Genomic DNA, 21,400 nt, shown 5'->3' with positions numbered 1-21,400 from the left:
TGAGAAACTGAAGGAGGAGACCCCGTCTTGTCACGCAACACTTGAGCTGTCATCTTGCTCACCAGGAGCTCCTTGCATCTCTTCAGATCTAGGTCAGTTGGAAACAGAGAAAATATAGCTCTCAAACCAAGGATCAAGCACAGTTGCCAAAGTGTAGTGATCCGATTTCAAGATTTTGATAACTCTTGGATCCTAGCGAAGCGAATAAGTACTTGATCTACAAGTCCAACACACTTAGCGTAATTGATTTGTTTAATCTCCTCCTTCAGTTTCTCAAGCTGCTTTTCCAAAAGTCTAATTAAGGGACTCACTTGACTCAAGCTTGTCAACTCACTTCACAGGTTACTACTTCGAATGGTTTCAGCACCTCGCACAACACGGAAAGTATTCTCCACTGCGCTTCCACCTTGTCACCACCTCTTGCTTCAGTCGGTGACAGGGCAAATTAAATTGCTCTTGTAGCTGTTGTAATCTCCTACATGCTGTTGCCAAGTGCCAGAAATGTTCAGCTATTTAACTGGCCACAGTTAGCATCTCCTGCATGTCCCTATCCTTTTTTAAAAAGCTCTGCACCACCAAGTTTATTGTGTGAGCAAAACAGGGAATGTGATGAAAGTCACCCAGCTGTAATGCTCTCACAATATTGGTGGCGTTATCAGAAATTACATATCCTGAGGAGTGTCCAAGCAGGATAAACCATGTTGCAATGACAACCCTTAGTTTTTGTAACAGATTGTCAGCTGTATGCTTCTTAGTGAAGCCGGTGATACACAGAGTAGCCTGCCTCAGATAAATGTGACGTACTTGGGTACATGCTGCTGTTGTTCCTGCTGGTGAAGGCGAATCACCAACCCAGTGGACTGTCACAGTCATATAATCTTTATTTTGTCCAGTTCTGCTTGTCCACATATCTGTGGTTAAGTGTACAGTGGGTAGAATTGCATTTTGTAGCCCAATAATTAAATTTTTACGAACCATCTGGTAGAGGTGAGGAATAGCTTTTCTAGTAAAATGGTGTTGTGATGGAATTTGATAATTGGGACACAAGACCTCAAGTAATTGTCTAATTACTTGAGGTCATTAACAGTGGATATTGGACGCATATCTAATGCTAGCATAGTTGCCATGGCGTCTGTAATCCGCTTTGCGACTGGGTGATAACTTTCATACTTGCTTCCTCTTGCAAAGGATTGTTAAACTGTCAATTGTTGTAAACTACTAGTAGTCTTCTTCTTGGTCTGCTTCTGGGATGAAGATTCACCCTCTGCAGCAGCAGCAGCAGCAGCAGCAGGACTAACGCTCAAGAATTCTTCTGAGGAATCCAGGAGAGTGGATGAGTCATCTAGCCTTACCAACTTGTATGCAGGACTAACTCCGATCGCTACTGAGGATATTGATGAGGACGGTGTTGTGGGTGTAGATTGCATCTTTTTTACCTTATGACGCTGCCCAACTGCACTAGAGACTGCCAAGAACTGTGCTACCCCTTCTGTGTCCCTTTGTGAAATGGGGCTGGATCGCTGTGGAGGCCAAGATCTGAGATCTGATGACGTTTTGCTTCGTTTTCAATTCCGAGGGCACGCAAAGTACCGAGCCAGCTCGGCTCGGTTCTCAGATCTGCTAAGTTCAGTTTGGTTCTCGGGGAACCGAGGTTGAGCATCTCTAGAAACAACAGGAAGTCTACTACAATGGTATCCTATGCACAGACATGAGCTTATCAGTTTTTGTATACCAGATCTATGTAAATAAACATTCTGCTTGGATAATATCTAAGATGGAGTTACCCTCTAAGATTATTTTTCTTGTTGTATTGGATCCAGCTCAAGTAATTAATGGGTCCCTAATAATAAAAACAAAAAAAATGAATGATACTTATATTTTTTTCACACCAAAAATATATATTTCCAAGCAATAATGCATTGAAATTAGTTTACAGGACAGAAATATTATTTATCTAGTCTGTAGTCCGTGCACTTTGTAGACTATAGTTTAGCGGTTCTCAAGTGCAGCCAACAGGAGGTTATACTTCAGCCACTGAAAGTTTCAGTATTGTGCAGTCATATCAGAATCCTTGGGAGTTGCACTCAAGACCCGCTGCAAAATGTACAGTACTGTGACTGAAAGGAATCCTGTCTGCCTCTCACGGACTCAGCCAGCATTCTTACCAGTCACAGCATTGGATGTCTCTCCTCTCACAGAGTTGCAGCTAGCATTCTTACTTGTTTTTGAGTAAGGCAGGGTGACAAATATATTAAATGGATGGCGGCAGCATCAGTAGAAGATGTAGAAAACTGCAAAATAGTTTACTGGTCAAGAGTCTCTCATTGCTATTTATTAGTCATAGAGTTCTGGTTACAGGTAAATAGGGTGCATTGTTACGGGTTGAATGTAGTAAATTAATATGGTGCTTGTCAGGGGAGGGCTGGCAGACTTTGGCCCGGGGGGCAAGCACACAGCACTGGCCCATAAGTAGCGGAGCATCCTTAAAGGGTGGTTTTTGGTACAATATATATTTATCTATATAAAAAAAGACTATTTTAGTGTTGCTTAATCCATATATATATATATATATATATATATATATATATATATATATATATATATATATATATTTTATGCCCAGGACCAGAGCTGGATTAAGGCTCTGGGGGGCTTTGGCACTTTAGACAGGTTAACCCCCAATGATGTAGCATGGTTATCATTTTAGACACATACACAGGCAATACTGTGTGCACTACTGTTAGGTGCACACAGTTCTGCCTTCACGAGCAGTAGACTGTGAAGCGGGACATACCTCCCAACTCTCCTAAGTGAAACAATCACCCAAATTCGGGACTGTCCCACCAGATTCAGGACAGTTGGCAGACTGTCCTGCTCTCTCCTACCTGTTCTTGTCACTGTCACCACTTGTGGCTGCTGATTACTTTAGCTCATTTGCTGATTGTCTGGATCCTGGAATATTGGAGGCCCTATTTAGAAGAAAATGGGTACATAAAATTTAGAAAATTCCAACTATTCCCAGGGTTAAATCAATAGCACCCACATTTTATAATTAGGCCTACCTCCAGCCACAACATTAAAATAATATTCACATTTGCTAAATAGATCTCTTTCCAACCAACCCTGACATTAGATAGCACACTCATTTAATATATAAACCTATTTCCCTCCCTCCAAAGAGACCCAGCAATAATTTAAATAGCAATTACATTTAACAAATATTACCATTTCCCACAACAATCACAGGCATTAAAAATACATAATCACATTTAATAAATACCTAATTTTCCACAAACAGCCCCACAATCAATAAATAGCTCCAAAACACCCCAGCATTAAATTAAAGGTCTAATTACCCCATTATAAATTCATAGACCCCACTATTGAATTAAATTGCCCCACCATCACCCCACAAATAAAATAGCACCCAATAATTAGTCCCCACCTGCACTCCACAATTAAATTAATAGCCTACCTCCCACATTATATTAAGAACCTCCCCACACACATTACCTACATTCATTTACTGCCTCCCCCACACACACTACATTAATTTACAGCCCCCCACTACATTCACACTACATTCATTTACTGCCCCCCTCCTCGCCCCCCACAAACACACACTACATTCATTTACTGGCCTCTCACTCACACCCACAATATATTTGCCCCTCACTCACACACACACACAATATATTGGCCCCTCACTCAATATTTTATCCCCTCACACACACACACACACACACACACACAATATACTGGCCCCTCACTCACACAATATATTCGCCCCATACATATATATATATATATATATATATATATATATATATATATACACACAATATGCTGGCTGACGCTGACACACACACAATATGCTGGCTCACACACACAATATGCGGACGCTGACACACACACACACAATATGCGGACACTGACACACACACAATATGCTGACACTGACACACACAATATACCACCCCCCGCACTTACCTTGTTCAATCCGCGCCGCGCTCTGCAGTCTTCTGACATGGGACAGCACCTATCACGTGGTGAGCGTCCCATATCACAGCAAACAGCCAAACCATTAGTGGGAGGGAGGGAGATCGGCGGAGCTGCGGCATAACGAGAAGGTAGTTGGTCCCGGAGGAGGGGCCAGCCACCAAGTAAGTGAACTTAGGCATCGGGCCGGCCCCAAATAGTTTTTTTTAGTCTGGCCCAGGGGACATATGCCCCCCTGCCCCCCCGGCCCAGCCCGCCCCTGGTGCTTGTGATTAAAAGGATGCAATGTAATTTAAAAGACCATGCGGCCTAAAAATTTGCCTAGTGCACCATTATTTTTCTTTTCATGCTTTTTATAATTTGAATTACAATGTATTAATATTGTTAGACAAAATAATATATGTATATATAAAATGGAATAAGCCCTATGTGACATACATCGGTTGAAGACCCTTTCCATCTGATAGAAAAAAAATTATTATTAATTAATAATAATTTAATCACATTCAGACACTTCTTGAACAGAAGTAAGTTTGATAGAACCAATTGTCCTCTCTGGAGAACGCTGGAATGTTCATGACTCTTGTTTACAGGAAAAGGTTCTTCTGTATTTTTCCTTTCGGTCAACATATAATTGGTGTTCCGTAGTTGCACCGCCTTATAATACAATTTGTCCTATTTCGCTTGCCGTCTGTGCGGCTGAACGCAGGTCAGACTTGGTGTACGGTGCACCATAGATGTTGAACGTAGGCAACTGAAAATCTGCATTACATAACTCAGCACAGGTTACTGCTCTAGTAAGTTAAATGGGAAATTTGGGAGCAGATCATTTTGTACCCATTGGAATGGCTCATGCTGAATGGTGTACAAGTGGGTGATGCAAGTGTTTCAAACTTTTGCTCCAAAACAATGTGAATTCATTTTATACAACATAAAACTCAATTTTCCAAAGTGCTGCACGCTTTGCAAAACAGAGTAGATAGATGTAAAACATTATAAATGGAACATTCATCCTCTTTTCAGACAACTGAACCTGCTTTTCTTTGAATTGTGTGAAGTTGTCAAAGCTTGCTTTGCCCCCGAACGCTTGGCACTAAGGCTTGAAATGTGATGCCATTGGTTTTTCAGTAAGGGCTCCTTTCTGCAGGGCTGCAAACCAGCAGGAGCTGCCTGTGTCTGTGTATACAACTAGGGAGCAAATCAACCAGCTCATTGAGCATAGACTTTAACCCTGAAATATCTCACAAGATGATCTCTTTATCAAGGAAGTTTCCATTATCTCGGTACATTTAGTAGGGTGTTCTTGTAATCAGATCAGATTGCTGGCGTGTGCTGGGAAGACTTTTCTTTAAGACCATTTGTCCTTGAAACTGCACCAAACTCTTGGGACATCTGAGGACCTGTAAGTACGTTTGATTTAGGTAACACCAATTCTAGAGCATTATGCAGTGACCTCTTCCTGGGGTTCTGATTAGCAGGGGGGGGGGGAGAGGGGTCAGCAGAGTTTTTTAAAATGTTATATTGCATTCATTTTGTCACCCTTTTCTATTTGTTATTTAAGAGAAAATCAATGCTTGATACTTGATACTTATGCAGTGACAATATAGCACACAAGCCCTTAATATATTTCATGTTAATGTTTTCTGCTTAAATTTGGCTTTTCTCTAGGGCTCGAAGGACAATTACTGTCATCATCAAATACTAAATGTCAAAGTTTTCTAATCTTTTCGGTGGTAATGGTTGTCTGTGGTTACTAATTTGTAGAATAAATAAGTTGCTTGGCTAACAAAACAAATCTATAAATGGCAAAGACTGCGTTGTCCTCTTAGGTCTCTCTCAGCTGTTTCTTGGTTAAAGTTTTAAAATTTTTTAATTGTTTGTTTTGCATTTGCCTTTAATTGAATTGCACCGGACAGTGTTGATTTTTTATGCGTTTTTGTGTCTTGTACTTGTCCACTCGTATTACTCTGCTGAGATTGCAGGCTGATTTTAAGGACTATTTGTATTCCATACACATGCAACTAAATAAATGCACAATACAAAAGGAAAGGCTTAAAAGGGGGAAGGCTTTATTACCCTTGAAAGCTTTAAGAAGCAGAAGGACAATGTTTTGTAGGACAAACGGCATCCTGCTATAACTTCTACCTGTCCACGTCTGTCATGACTGGACCAGTAACAAACCAATGATTATTTATTTAGTCTTTAATATTGTTTTAGACTTTTTATACAAAATAATTAATTGCCCTGAATTTTAGGTGATTGATCGTTGTACTGTGCTTTTGGAAGATTTTTTTCCACCCTCTTAAACACACAAAACAAGCTGCATTCCTTCTAACTAGTCATTGTGGTAATCGGTAACGGTGGATTTGCACCGCATCTAAACGACGAGCGCAATGGATTGTTGTAAACCATACAAATGATCCAGGGATAGCAGAGGCAACCAAACATGAAATTATTTTAATAGAATTTACGGTAAAGGTCATGTGACATGCTATCTGATTGTGTCCTGAATTTAAAGGCGCACTGGTATTTCCCGCATTGCCATCTGTACTTTGCAACATGCAGATGAATGGCAAGATTTTTATTACGCAACAAACACATGTTTAATTCTTGTAGTTTGGTTACGTTGTAACAAAAAAACATTGACTTATTGACATTTTACGTAATTTATTCCAGTAGGAAACTATGCATATAAAAAATAATAACTACAGAAAGTAAGGATGAAAAATCAGTAGATCGCTGCCCTGGATAGACGAGTAGTTAGCGTGAAGTGTTTACATTGCATATGTCAGTTATAACTCGCATAGATGCTATATCCTAGAGCAGTGTTTTTTTCAATATCTCCTTGCTTTTAGCACAGGTGTAGTCATTACTGGCTGACACATATAACAGATCTACAGGTGGTATAATTATTTCCCTCGTCACCTGGAAAACCTGCACTGTGAGGGGTCCTGAGAAACACTGTCCTCGAGTCAGAGTTGGACTGGTGCATGAAGGTCCCACCGGGGGACTGCAACGCTAGGGGCCCACCAGAGGTGGGGTGGCCAGCCATCAAAGAGGCAAGACCAGACACTGGAGGGGGAGTGGTCAGCCCACGAAGGACAGCTAGCACCATAGTGTAGTATATAAAGTATGCAGTGTGTATACAGGACACAGTCTTGACCTGCCCTTTAGATTGGGCAGAACAGTCACCAAAAATCGGGATTGTCCCACTAGACCAGGCTTGGCTAACTGTGGGACTCCAGGTGTTGTGAAACTACAAGCCCCGGCACGCTTTGTCAATATATAGCGGCTTATTGCTGCCACATTTTAGCCAAGCCTGCACTAGACTCAGAACAATTGACAGACTGTCCTACCTGTTCTTATCACTTTTACCACCTGTGGCTGCTGGTTTCTTTAATTGCGGCTTGTCTGGATCCTGTAATGTTGGGGGCCCTATTTGGAAAAAATAATAGGTACATTTAGAAAACTCCAACCATCCCTGCCATTAAATCAACAACACCAACATTTAATAATTAGGCCTCTCTCCAGCCTCAACATTAAAGTAATAGTACTCACATTTGATAAATAGATCTATTTCCCTCCAACCAACCTCAACATAAAATTAATAATATTCCTATTTAATAAATAAACCAATTACCCTCCCTCCAAACAGCCCCAACAATAAATGAATAGCATTTATGTTTAATACATCCATTTCCCATGACCAATCCCAGCATTAAATAATTAATGTTCACATTTAATAGATAGCCCTCCTCCCCACACTCAGCCCCACATTCAGTTATAGACCCAAACCACCTCAGCATTAAATTAAAGGTCCCATCACCCCCTCCCTATAGTGTTCTCTGTTCAGCCCCCCTCCCTATAGTTTAACATAGGTTGCCCCCCCTCACTATAGTTTAGCATAGGCAGCCCCCCTCACTATAGTTTAGTATAGTCAGCCCCCCTATAGTTTAGTATATATAGGAAGCTCCCCTATGCCACACAGTAGTGCCCCCAAACAATGTTATGGCACACAATAGTGTCCCCAATTCACATTATGCCCGCAACAGTGTCCCCAATTCACATTATGCCCGAAATAGTGCCCCCAATTCACACACACACACACACACACACACACACACACACACACACACACACACACATATATACACATTATATATTTGGGTGTATATATATATATATATATATATATATATATATATATATATATATATATATATATATAATTAGTGATAGCACAAAAAATATAAACAGGTGGTTAAAATCTACTTACCCATATGTTGATTGCTGCAGCCTCTCTGCTCAGCTCAGCGGCGGCGGGAACATCAGCTGACAGGGGGGAGGGGCGGGTCACATGATCGCTGCAGCGGGGACACCAGAGAGGACTGCAGGCCCCCTGGTGAGAACAACAGGACTCCAGGTGAGCTCTGCCTACTTCCAAAAGGGGGTGTGGCCATAAGGCAGTCGGGCCCACTGGTGACTTTAGCACTACTCAGCAAAGAGGTGCGGAGTCTAACGTGCCCCAGGTCTTCGCCAGGGATCCCCGCAAGGGAGTTTGGGTTTCGCTGTGGGAGGCATGCAGATCGTGGTCCTCAGAGAGAGCAATCAGTGAAGCGAGATAGAAGAGGAGTCAGGCAATCCGGGTCAAACCACACAGGCAGCAGCGCTACCGAAGGGAAATCCGAAAACGTAGTCAACAGGCCAGGTCAAAACACAAGAGTCAGGATAAGCCAGAGGGAGTAAGCACAGACAGGTCAGGAACAAGCCGTGTCAAAACACAGGAATCAATAGAATGCAGAAAGGTAACTAAGCGCTGGAGCAGGGGGGCCCAATACTGGCACCAGTCTGAATAGGGCGAGCCTAACTACCGGCGACAATGGTGACATGGGATAAGTCCTTCCTCTGGGAATAGATTTACCAGGAACTAGATCAATGGGTCAGTCCCAAGGATGATGAGTATTCCAAGAGAGGGTCATTACGTTCCCATAGGGGAGAAGCCCAGGCGAGAGCCTGTCTGCTGAGCAAAGAAATAATGAATGCTACCCTGGTTCGCTCAGAGGAAAAGACAGCAGACTTGCATTTAAAGTGGATGGTGCACTGATTCAAGAAGCCATGGCATTTCTTTTGATCTCTATTGTACTTCTCGGGTGGTGGAATCCTCAGTCCAGAGGAAGTAGAAGCGGTAGAGGGGGAGGAGACCGAATAAGAGGAAATGGCCGTAGTAGTCACTGTTGCTTGGGAGGGCGCTAGGGCACCCTGTAGAGAATCCAAGCGTGAGACGACACCATGTACACATTGCAGTAGCCGTGCCTGATCTGCCTTCTGCTGCTCAAATCAGCAAGCGAGATGAAGGAGAAGGATGTGGGCGGATGGCTCTCCATCTATGGACATGGCCAGAGTATACTGTAACGTACTTGGGAAACTGGAGTTGTTGCTTACTGATTTTAGCACTGCTCAGCAAAGAGGTGTGGAGTCTAACATGCCCCAGGTCTTCTCCAGGGACCCCCTGCGTGGACCCAGGTGGCCGGCCAGAGGAAGAAGTGCGTCTGGTTGCCGAGCAACCAGACGCGACAGAGCGGAAAGAGGAACCCGTCTCTGTGTAGGAGAGCAGACACGGGTACGGCGCCTGACAACACGATTATTACCATGGGAGTTGACGTTCCCAAACATACCTCCCCACACAAATTAGTCCATACCCGCCATTTAAATAGCATGGTCCCGCCATTTGCGGGACTATACCCGCAAAGGTAGAACCTGCACGTTCTACCCTTGCCATACCCATTTATAGTAATACACCCTGCAGATATAAATTGGGTATCTTGCAAAAAATTGGGACAGTTGGCATGTAATTACAGTTCAATGAATGTCGTCTATACTGGTTACACAGATATCCAAGGTGGACAAAAGCCGCAAAGGAAAATCTACTTTACAGTGCAGTTCCATAGCTGCCAGTATTATGAATATTATACTTTAGAATTAAGTTACTTCTTATGTCAAAACAGTTTAATGGGCAGCATACAGGTTGGCTTAGAAAGGAATACACCCAAATGCTTACCTCATTGTACAGCACTTCAGTGGCAACATCAATGTTGATACAGGGGAAGGGCAAGTGGATTGTGATGGACACTGCATTATATAATTGCACACCTCATTTTTCAGGCCTAATTTATGGACTCTGATTGTCTCATTCAACATCAACGGAAGTTGACTTTGGAATTCGAATTCTCCAAAAAGTCTCTGACTGTCAGTGTTTCTAGTGACAGTAGACTTCAATCATTCTGATTTCTGTTTAGTATTAAATCCTGCCCAGGGGATTAAAATGCACTTAAAGACTCATTCATTAAAAAGTTTTCAATTTTCATAAACAAACTAAAAATAAACTACACAGAATTTCAATCTCACAATTTATGTTGTCCATTAGTGATTGATCAGGAAGACCCGGGACTGAATATTATAATGACTTAAAAGGGGCAGGACCAGACAACTTAGCTCAGACTCTGACAACAATGTAGAAAGGATGCAACATATCCCAATTTCTGTAGCGGTAGAAAAATTACTTGGCGTTTATTAAAAGTTTGATTGTATTGCTTTGGTGATGCTCTTATAATTAGCAGGTTCACAGTGGATTTCCTTTTCACACTCCTGTTAGTTTTACATTTTATTGCTAAACTGTATTGTCACGATACCATTAAACATGTACGAGAGTGTCTGCCCTAGCGCACATTATGACTGTGTATTCCGTGTGTGTTTTCATTCCCATAACATGTCTGTGCTCACCCCCATGCTGTGTTTGAGTATTAGTTTTAAGATTGGTAATATATGATATTAATAATATATAATAAATACTGTTTTATGTTATCTATTACACTGTAGGTGAGGTATTCATGTTAGTCTGAGGGTTTCCTATTGTTCACTTATGCCAAAGGAGTAAGTCTATGTGTATTCTAGATCTGTAGACACATACATCAATAATTATATTATCATGTAGACCAGACTATTGTTTAACAGAAATTATCTTTGTTTACCTAAACAACAGGAGATCTAGCTAGGGGTAGGCTCCCCTCCTCTGTTAAAATCTAGCCAGGCAAATGTTATGTTTAAAACACAATGGAGTGAACAGTTACCATTACATTATGCTGTAATCATTTATATAGATTGTGTAAAGCCCTGCTATTTACATAGCTAGTTAACCACACTTTACGGGCTAAAAATGAGAAACTGTAATATTGTGCTTTTGGCTATATCTGTAGGCAAACGAGATAATGTTTAGTATTGTATTCACAAGCCAAACATGGTGGCTTTCTGTGTCTCAGTTAAGCACCTAATTAGGAAACGTGTATTGTAGTCCTAAGCCTTAATATCCTAAGACACAGCAGACAGTCCACACACCCCTACAGCCTGAGGATATTTTGTGGGTATAAGATAGTGCAGTGGACAGTCAGGGAGGTTGATGGAGGAAAGATCAGGCTGGTGTAGGAGGTATGGTTCCTGCCAGCTGACGGAAGACAGAGATCAGGAGAAGGACTGTGAGGACCCTTGTTCCTCTTCCTTGTGAATCTGTGTGCTCGCCAAAAGCGAGGTGACAGTGAAGCCGGACCGCTGCCCTGCTGGCAGTCACTGGGGCTTCATACTCCCACGAGAGTGTAAGCCTATAGTCGGATACCTAAGGTGGCCATAATAAGACCGGTATTGTATTGTATGTTCTACTCTCGTGTCCATTGTGCATACCTGTAATTGTTACTCCTGTACATATGTTGGTTTTGTGCCTGTTGTTGATGTTCCATTAACAAACTCTACCATTGGTTAAGTTGGATATCTGCCTGGGTGTAAGTATTTTACCCACATACAGGGGAACTCGGTAGGCTGTTCTGCCTTGGTAGACACCATTCCCTCACATGCATCAGAGAAAATTAACTCAGGATAACCCTATAAGGAATTAATAATGCTGGCCACTCACTATCCAGTTTGGCCTGACATTGCTGAGTGCGTGAGCCCCCACTATTGTTCAGCTCAATAATAGAATTAATAAAAATTCTGTCAAACTTTTGTATTGGACATTACCAGGTGTGGGTGTCATTGGCTGACCAGTATATATAGGAACCCTTTGTGATACACTCGGTCGGCCAGCATTTGATTGTCATCTAGCAAAGATTACCCTTATTGTCATTTACATAATATATATTTATATATTCTATACAGCGAAACAATGAAACAAAGACATATTTATAGAGATGCAAGAACATAACTTTGATGGTATCATTATGCCCCGTCTCCTCTCCCACTGCTTATAGAGAAATAATAAATTGCCAAGGGATTGGAGAGAGAGCACTAAAAGTTCCATATGTCTTCTTTCCTGTCACCTAGGAATTCAGGAGTCCCCTCTTTCAAATGAGGTGTCCCCTTAATAGTTATGGCGTGGTGACTATGTATGGACTTACTGTCAGTGGGCCTGAGTCATCAAGGAGAGCAAAGCATAAAAAAGGAGTAACATTTGCACCTGGGCAAAACCATGTTGCATTGGAGGGGGAGGTAAATTTAAAATGTGGGGATAGATTTATAGTTGGGGTAGGACATGTCCTGGATCAGCTTTAAATTTCGGTGTTATAACAAGCTAGCAAGTATTTGTGTGCTAGATGGAAAAACAGCCAGTATTTAACTTATGTGCAAAATAATAAACTAATTTGCACCCCTTGTATTGTAACATGGTTTGTCCCAGAGAACATTTGCTCCTTTTTTGCCTTAATGACTCAGGCCCAGTGTGTGCATCCAATGAGGACAGCCTTCCCTGGATACTGTACTTAGAATATACCTTTCATTCCAACATTAAACCACATCTTTAACACATCAAAGATTTGTTTGGTTGACTCAATCCTTCCATCATGACTCCAACCTGTGGTTACCGTTCTGTTTACACTAGTAGAATTCCCACGGAATTGGTCTTTCCCTATATTTTGTGTACAGTGTAAAAAAACTGCTAAAAATAAAACCTGAAAACGTGTCTAGTAGGGGCGTATGATTTATATGCACTGAAAATATTCATGCCATCTGGTATGCTTTCCCCACTATACAAATAGCCGTGTCTTATTTTGACCTCAAACTTATAAACAGTTTGATATTAAAGAAACCGTTATTACAAACAGCCTGATCTATAGTTGGATGAAAGCCCATTTGCTCTTATTAATCTGCGACTTCTGTAAGTTTTGCCGCAGTGCGCATGTGCACAGCTTGTGCCCGTAGATTGAATTTCAAATATCTTATGTTTGCATCCACTGGTGCCTGGGGATACTAGTTGGGGGCGTTTATGTGCAAGTTCGGTACAGTAAGGCCATGGAGGCTCGTGTCAGTCACACACCTTAAAGATGCATCACATTTTGACTTACAGTACATGTATTCTTTATGACGTGTTTTAGGAGGTGTATCTTTGGGCATCCCATTGGCCTGGTGCAAGTTTCCGAGCTGATAATGTTGACCAGGATGACAGCCACATTGTTGGATCAGACAGTTATTTAAAAAACTAGACTTAAGATACGTGCGACTCACAATACAGCCGTAGGAACTTAACTCTAACTCTGGCCCACAGACTTTCCTAACCTGGGAACCTGAACAGAATTAGAGCTGTCTAGACAACACTGGAAAAGTAATCCAATCCTCAGAAATGTCCTCAGAGTCGTTTTAACCCAAGCTGGTGCCCTGTGGTGCATGTTTGGTCTTCATGATTTTTCTTTACCTGGACTTACCTGATATCGAACACAATACACACAAACTTTTTAGTGACTTGGACAATGATGCAGGCTGGCATGTGGAAACTTTTGTACTTGTGTATTTGTAATTACAGTTGCACAGAAGTTGGTTGGACTTAAACTTTACTGCCAGGTAGGGTGAAAAATACTTACCCAGGGCACTGGAGACCATGCAGCCGTTTTTACCGTTACTCCATCATTCATCTCACAGAGTTTCAGCCGAGGTGAAGTTGAGGTGAAGAGGTTGGCCCTCCTGCTCACATCCCGGGTATTATAGTACCTGAAATAGAGGAGCTCTGAAAAAACGGTGTTTCCTTATGCAGTTTCCAGGGCTCAGCTAAAGAAAAGCCCCTGGTCAGTGAAAACTGACCAAGTCAGTGGTATTTCTGCTTTAAGTGGGCTCATTTTTCATTCATCGCATTGTTGGCCTGTGGTTTAAGGCAGCCGAAATAACAAAACAATGCAAGGGGCAGGGAGTTAACCTGTACAGTATCAGGAAAGTAAGAAGTATTTAAAAGCTGTAAAGTAGACTGTCATGGTATAAAATGTCAGCTTGGCCAGAGAAGATGAAAGTGCGTTTTGTATCGTGCCATCACTGCTAATGAATGTAGCACAATTACATCATCAGTATCTGCATGACAGATAACTGGAAATGTCCCCAGCGTTAGGACACTGGATGACAGGCATGATTCTTACAGCAACCATGATTACTGTAACTATTAATAATCCTGCTCAGGCTCCAGGACGTGCTGAAATAGATACAAGTGTCTAATCCCTGATTATATTTTATATTTTTACAGATTTGTATTTATGTGCCTACAGTTAGTTTGTGGGAGGGCGGGATTGTAGTTATATTGTCAGTCGTTGCTTTAGATGTATATAGTAAACTAGTTGTTATCTGTATAAGCATCATGGCAGATGTCTGAGACACAAGTTATACTCATAGCTTCCCACATTGCAGATTCACAAACCCCAAACAGCCCAGGCATAAGAACATGGTGCTCTCTTGGACATCTTTGACACCCCTTCGATTAAATTCACATTCGTATCTAAATAATAGAAAAGTATTTAAACTTTGTTTTTTTAATTTGGGCCGCAAACACAATAGTGGCCAAAGTTTTGAATTTGGACGTCCACATTCAAGTAAAAACAGTTAAAATGCATCAATGTAAGCTTAAACCTGTTCGAGAGACTTTCCTACGTGAACCGTCTCTCCCACATGCAAATTGGCTTGAATTTGGTTCAACAGGCTCGACCCACGGTCAAATATTATTTGTCTTGCTTGATTTACCTTGATTTTTGATAATCTATCTAAATTTAGAGGAATTCTGTGTTTGTACGGATTCGATGAGTGGGTTTGAGAAACAGTTTGCGGGCAGTTGTGGCATGGATTTGATCATGAGCTCCAGAGTTTTTTTTTAAACACAAAATTAAGGGGAGAAGATTGTAACAGTAGGACAGACAAGACATGGGAAATAGTACAGAGAAGAGCATTGGAGGCGTTACGTGACAGGGACTGTGATAAGCTTCCCCGAAGAGTTGTGTTTTCAGGGACTACGTGTAGTCATTGGGGCAAATTCAATTGACCGCGTTACTCTAGAGAGTAACAAGGCCCACGGACTATTACCGTTATTACAATGATAGTGCACATTATTACCATTAGTCCGTTAATTTCAATGCTGATTTTTGCTTGCGACTCGGAGCTGCGAGCAGAAATCCGAGTTAAAATTACTGTATTAACGGTAATAATGCGCAGACCGTGTTACTCTCGTAACGTGGTCAATTGAATCTGTCCCTTTGAATGTTAGGGACAGGTTCTGACAGAACAATAGAATTCCAGAGTAGAGGTGTAGAACCGGAATCTTGCTGGTGGGAATGGGAGGTAACAATAGAACACACAGGTATTGAGATACAGTCAACCCCATTCTCCAGTCCCTGATTTTACATTTTCCTGGATTCTAAGCTTTTCTTCACGCTCCCTAATTCACTAATGCATTTCAGTGGGCCTGTTTCCTGATTTTACTGCTTTTTCATAGTACCGTACAATTGTTTTTTTTCCCCCCGTTTATTACTGCAAGTGTTCAGCACAGTAATTCATGTGTTAGTTATTCAAAGGTTCCAAAAAACTGTACATATTGCCTGATTCTTGTTCAGATGCGACCTGAACGCAACTTGAGTGGATATCAAGATACCTTTGTGATTGAATCTGGGTGTAAGTACCCTCTGCCTAAACAGTATTTACCATATATAGACAAACAGAACAGACTGCAGTATGCGCTGAAGCGTCTTTTCACTAACAGGTTACATCAGAACACAGCAAAAAAAAATAATTCTAAAATAAATGGGCAACTCTTAGCAGTATAATAATTAATATAATATATATTTTAATAATGATTTTAAAAAAAATATATATTTTTTTTATTTTTTTACATTAAATGCAACTCAAGATGCTTTTAATGCGTAATGTACATACAATGCATGTATATAGTCAATCTTCCTTTCGTACACATTTTCTTTGCTACCTAGAGGCACGCATATGTGTATTTTATAATACAAAGACAATGCCGTGACAGTCTCATCACTATCAGTCAGCACTTACACCTGCCCTATAGTTGGTGCAAATGACATGGCTAAAAAAAAAACATACTTTAGAGCAACCCAGGACTTGAATGGGCTGCATCTACATCGGCACGCCCTTCCTGTACATTGCCAGATCCGTCCATCCCTTCCCACCCCTGTTCCGCGCTCCAAATCTTAGGCAGTCATTAAGTGTCATTTGCGTTCAGACATGAATTCCGTCCATTGGCGTCTCTGAGCATGCAAGAAAAGGCACGAAACGGGACTTGTATCCGATCATGAATCAGGCCCACAATATCTAGCACTGAACGTGTTGCTCAGATTGAAATGAATACAAATATTTTTCCATCAAATTTAACATATTATGTAACTGTAAAGAGGAGGCGTTTTTTTCCTCAATTTGTAGACATTTTTCATACTGGAATTTATAATTGAACACAATAAACCACAGTGATCAATTGCAAATTTCCTAATTTCATTATTTTGCTTTAAATTTGGGGTGTTCTTAGACTTTGCCCTCATAAATTTGACATCAATTGTTCCTGCTCCGTTGAATAACATAAATCTGGGTTTTCACTCTATATGGAGACATCATGAGCATTCAAAAGAGGAGAGATGCCAACTTAATGATGGGTAGGTGGTCTGGTAATGGATTGCAATAAAGAAGTTGGGCGATAGGCTCTAGATTAAGCTTGAAGGGAATGGAGACCCTTGCCTGCATTGCAATATTTATTCCAACTGGTGGAGTTCAGCAGTGAAGGGGTGTATCTGGCCAATCAGGATGTCGCAGGGGAGGATGTGATCTGATCATATGACACTATCATCCAATCCTGAGATGGCTTCTTCTGCCGTGTGCTCCCCACTGCTGGCGAGATTACTGACCAATCGCAATATTGGGAAGTGGCCAATGGGTTACACTCCCTCTATATTTGTTTTGTTTTTTGCCCTTTACATGTTATGAAGTCTTATGTTGATAGTCCACACATTTGAGACTGCCAAGTTGTGAAGATGAGAGTGTTAGGTCTCCCATTCTCATAATGAACAGTAATGACAGGCCATATACATCTTGTATTATGTTATTTACCCCTAAGTTGCTCTAGTTCAACATCTGCCCCAAGAAATTAGAGGCAATTCACCCCTGATGAAACAGAGAAAAACTATTAACACTCTCCACTCTTCAGCGATGATTTCCTACGACGTTATTAAAGGGAGGGGTTTGAAATCCGGTAAAAATGAACCATAATTAACAGCTCATACGAACCATAAGTAAAACCATAACTCAGCTCATTCTGCTTTATAATTACATTCTATAATCACCTCTGAAATCATGGAAATTAATTGGGAATTTTATTGGGGATCTAATTAGGAAGCATTATGGATCAAAGAAGCAATTAATTATAGATCAGCGACGCAGCTTAAACCCGCAATGCTACGGTTGTGGTAAATGATACTTGGCAGTTGGGTTGTATTTTTGCCTGAGACGGATGCTCAGTGTGTGTATGATGTCGTATAGCGACGCATCTCAAACATTTCTCATTAGTTGGGAGACCCAATGTATTCCTCTCTGTCTGCCCTAACGTAATGGATATTTTTTTATAATATGAGAAATATATTTTAGCATATGTTTGCTACATTTTGTTTGTTGGCATGTTTTATTTATGTTTAGGTTACATTTATAATATGATTTGAATTTAAAACAAATGTTTTACATTGTGTAACCCCCTTTAGTGCTGCAGATAAATGGGGCCCTTTCTCTGTGTATATTTTAGGACAGCGATGGACACTTCAGGGTCGCAAGTGCAGTCCTCTATCTCTCGACAGGACCGCGCTTTACACTTGTGTAATGTGCAGCCCCCATCTGCCACTAAAAACTCCCACTTGGCACAAATGCCCCACTTGCCATTCAGACCTTCCACTTGGTACAAAATTCTCCCACTAGTATCTAAAATGCCCACATACCCTCACATCCCACATATACTCCAAGACTCCTGTTCTCGCACCCCACATGTCCCGACTAATTGGGATTACCAGTGACCACCCATTACTAATCTAATAACTAATTTTAAGTTTATGTTTAGTTTTATTTTGCGGAAGAAGGAGCGTACCTCCCAGTGTTTCTCTCACCAGCAGCGAGTCGTGGGCGCTCTTGAAGATTTAGGCTGCCCCATTCTCCTCTCAAAAACCCTTTAGTGCGTATGGCACCCATTCTCTGCTGCAGAACAGCAGTGGACAAAATCATCCCCAACTTTATCACAGTTCGGTAAAAAAAAAAGCTGTCCCGCATGGGATGGTGGGACATTGCCCTCAAATCGGGACTGTCCTGCCCAATTTGGGACCACTGGGACATATGATGGCGGTAGACTATAGGGTACGCTTCCTTCTCCCGTGATTAGATATGCTGCATCACCTCTGCTGCTCCCGTCAAGTTCAGTCGTATTTTCGACTTCATGACATAAAGCAGAATCTAGGTGGTAAAGGAATCAAGCTGAGAGTTTCCGGCGGGTTTGAAAGTGAAGATGTTGCCTATAGCAACCAATCAGATTCTAGCTATCATTTTGTAGAATGTACTAAATAAATGATAACTAGAGTCTGATTGGTTGCTATAGAAAACTTTCCACTTTTCAAACCCGCTGAAAACTCTCAGCTTGATACATTTACCCCTAAGTCAGACCTGGGGCACAGACCAGGGGCTGCAGGTGAATGCTCGGGGGGCTGACACTTGCTCATCACTGCTACAGAATAATATATACCATACGTCTAACATGTTTCTTTTTTGTCTTGTACTTATTGGGCGATGAACTGTTTAAAAGTGAACCTACATACGGTGGAAGTATCCATTTATTGGGTTGAGCCAATATTCATACAACCTATAAAATGTCTATTGTATTGTTCTGTGAACGCAGAGATATGCAGAACACCCACTGATTGAACTCTGGGGGGTAAATTTATCAAAATGCGGTTTTGAAAAAGTGGAGATGTTGCCTATGGTAACCAATCAGATTCTAGCTTTTGTAGAATGTACTAAATCAATGACCTCTAAAACCTGATTGGTTGCTGTAGGCAACATCTCCACTTTTTCAAACCCGCAGCTTGATAAATTTACCCTTAGACCTTTTTAGGAACCAATAAACCTGTTCATTCATTTAGATCTATAGAACGCCCCACAAAACTCGGTACCTGCCGTAATTTGTAAGATCCTTGGCGTCTGGTCTTTGTCCAGCTTTGATTATATACAATCTGCAGTTCCATAAAATAATTCATATGGAACTGTTTTCAGCACAGAGAAAACCAAATAACTAATTCTTGTTTGTAAATTTTATGTATCATATTTTTGGTTTGAAAAACTAATAGCATTTTTACAAATGGTGCATAAGTTATTAACCCTATAAAGGTAAGGGTTATGTTAGCTGAAGTCATGCACCACAAACAGCGTAAATATTAAAATGATCACACATTATTCGTATGCAAAGATAAAAAAAATATATATATTGTACTTTTCAATAGCACTAGTCATTTTAGTGAAGCTTATTGTAATATTGTAATAAAGATGATTATGGGGTCTATTTGTTATTGTGCAGTGGTAACACTCATTATGTATCAATGCAAATCGCTGCGATACATAATGCAGTACCTGCAATTTATCATGCTGGGGCTCTTCAAGTAGAAGAGCCCCCTCCTACAGAGGGTGCAAAGACCACTGTGACAGGATGGACCGCCTATGCCACCCTGTCCATGCTGTTAGGGACCAGCTGGGCTTGCTTTGCCACCGTCCCTTTTCTTTCTCCCAAATTGCGCCCCTCTAACTGCAGTAGGAGGGGCGTGCTTCTACCACCACTAGGCTCCTTCAATGGCTCCTAGAACCTGTTTCTTCTGGGTAGCTGTCGCTGTTAGTGTAGCCCCTTGCTGGTACACCTGGGCTGATACTCCTGACCTCTTCCTTTAGATCGGGCTTGCTGTGGATGGTTCCCCCTGGCCTATTACACTGACCAGAGCTGCACAGTAGCGGCAGAGCGTTGGTACTGGAATTCTGGGTCCCAACCTCACAACAGCCGGATAATGGCTTTAAGTGGTCTAATCTGTAGGTCACAAGAATTGCTGCAGGTAAGTAGGCATCAAAGCAGTGATGTTTATTAGCTCAAGTGTCCTAATAATGACAGTTACACTAGTTTGTGGTACTAGTGATCTTCAGAAGCTACAGATGGTAAAATGATGATACATGGTCAAACAATGCGCTTTTTATACAAATTTACATACATACCTTGGCAGGAGGTAATCCAGCCTCCTGCTCTTCTAACCAATCCAGGTGCTTCATGCAGCCTGCACATAAATCAGCCTGGAGGGGTTTAACACCTTTTTGCATTACTGCTAGCGGCACAACGTCTGAAGTTTTATATTGAATGTTTACAATCAGGATATAACATTTTCTCTAATCTTGCTTTTAATGCAATTTAACTTGCATAATTCACATTAATCTGTGATCATTTGCATCCTGAGTCTTACAAACATAGGAGGTCTACCAACAAGTCTGTTTAGCCCCTCATGTGCTTTCAGGCTCAACAGACATGTCGGTTATTCAGCGGTGAAAAGGTCTAATTAACATGAGATTACCTGTCTCCAGACAGTTTCAAAAACAGACTCCCTCCACACATATGCCTACTTAGGATTTCCTCTCGAAAAGTTACAAAACCAAAACATGACATACTGTCTCAGAAATCAATACATATCCATACAAAACACATACCAATATAAAAAGATAAGTACATTTGCAATGATATAAATTGGCGCCTGCATCACTACTTGAAATACATTTCTACAATAAATTATTTCTACGTGATCCAGCCACAGCCACGTATTCACATTTGATTTGAACTAGCGGACAATTATTATTATTAATATCTTTTATTAATAGGACGCTACAAACAGTACAGAAAAGTAACGCTATCTTAGGATGTAATATTAACAGATTTAAATATCAGAAAATATATATACCACAGTAAAGATTACTTGATATTTTGTTGGTTATAGTAACTCCATGATATTATGTTTCTTTCTTTACTTTTTTTAAAAGGATAATTTAGTCT

The 21,400-nt window shown here is 41.0% G+C and overlaps 1 protein-coding gene across 4 annotated transcripts in view; it reads left to right on the top strand.

Moving 5' to 3' along the window:
- The window catches only part of ESRRG (estrogen related receptor gamma), a 633,225-nt gene that overhangs the window by 30,750 nt on the left and 581,075 nt on the right, over positions 1-21,400 (top strand). The window contains exon 1 of one of the 4 annotated variants that reach the window (XM_075204250.1): positions 5,320-5,401. The exons of the other annotated variants lie outside the window; for them this stretch is intronic. The gene's annotated coding sequence lies outside the window, so the exon portion shown is untranslated. Of the gene's footprint in view, positions 1-5,319; positions 5,402-21,400 lie in introns of those variants that run through there. 4 annotated transcript variants of the gene reach the window in all.

This window comes from Mixophyes fleayi, chromosome 3 (assembly GCF_038048845.1).
Source record: "Mixophyes fleayi isolate aMixFle1 chromosome 3, aMixFle1.hap1, whole genome shotgun sequence".
Lineage (NCBI taxonomy): Eukaryota > Metazoa > Chordata > Amphibia > Anura > Limnodynastidae > Mixophyes > Mixophyes fleayi.
Note: the sequence above shows the minus strand (reverse complement) of the source record. Positions and strands in the feature narration are given on the sequence as shown.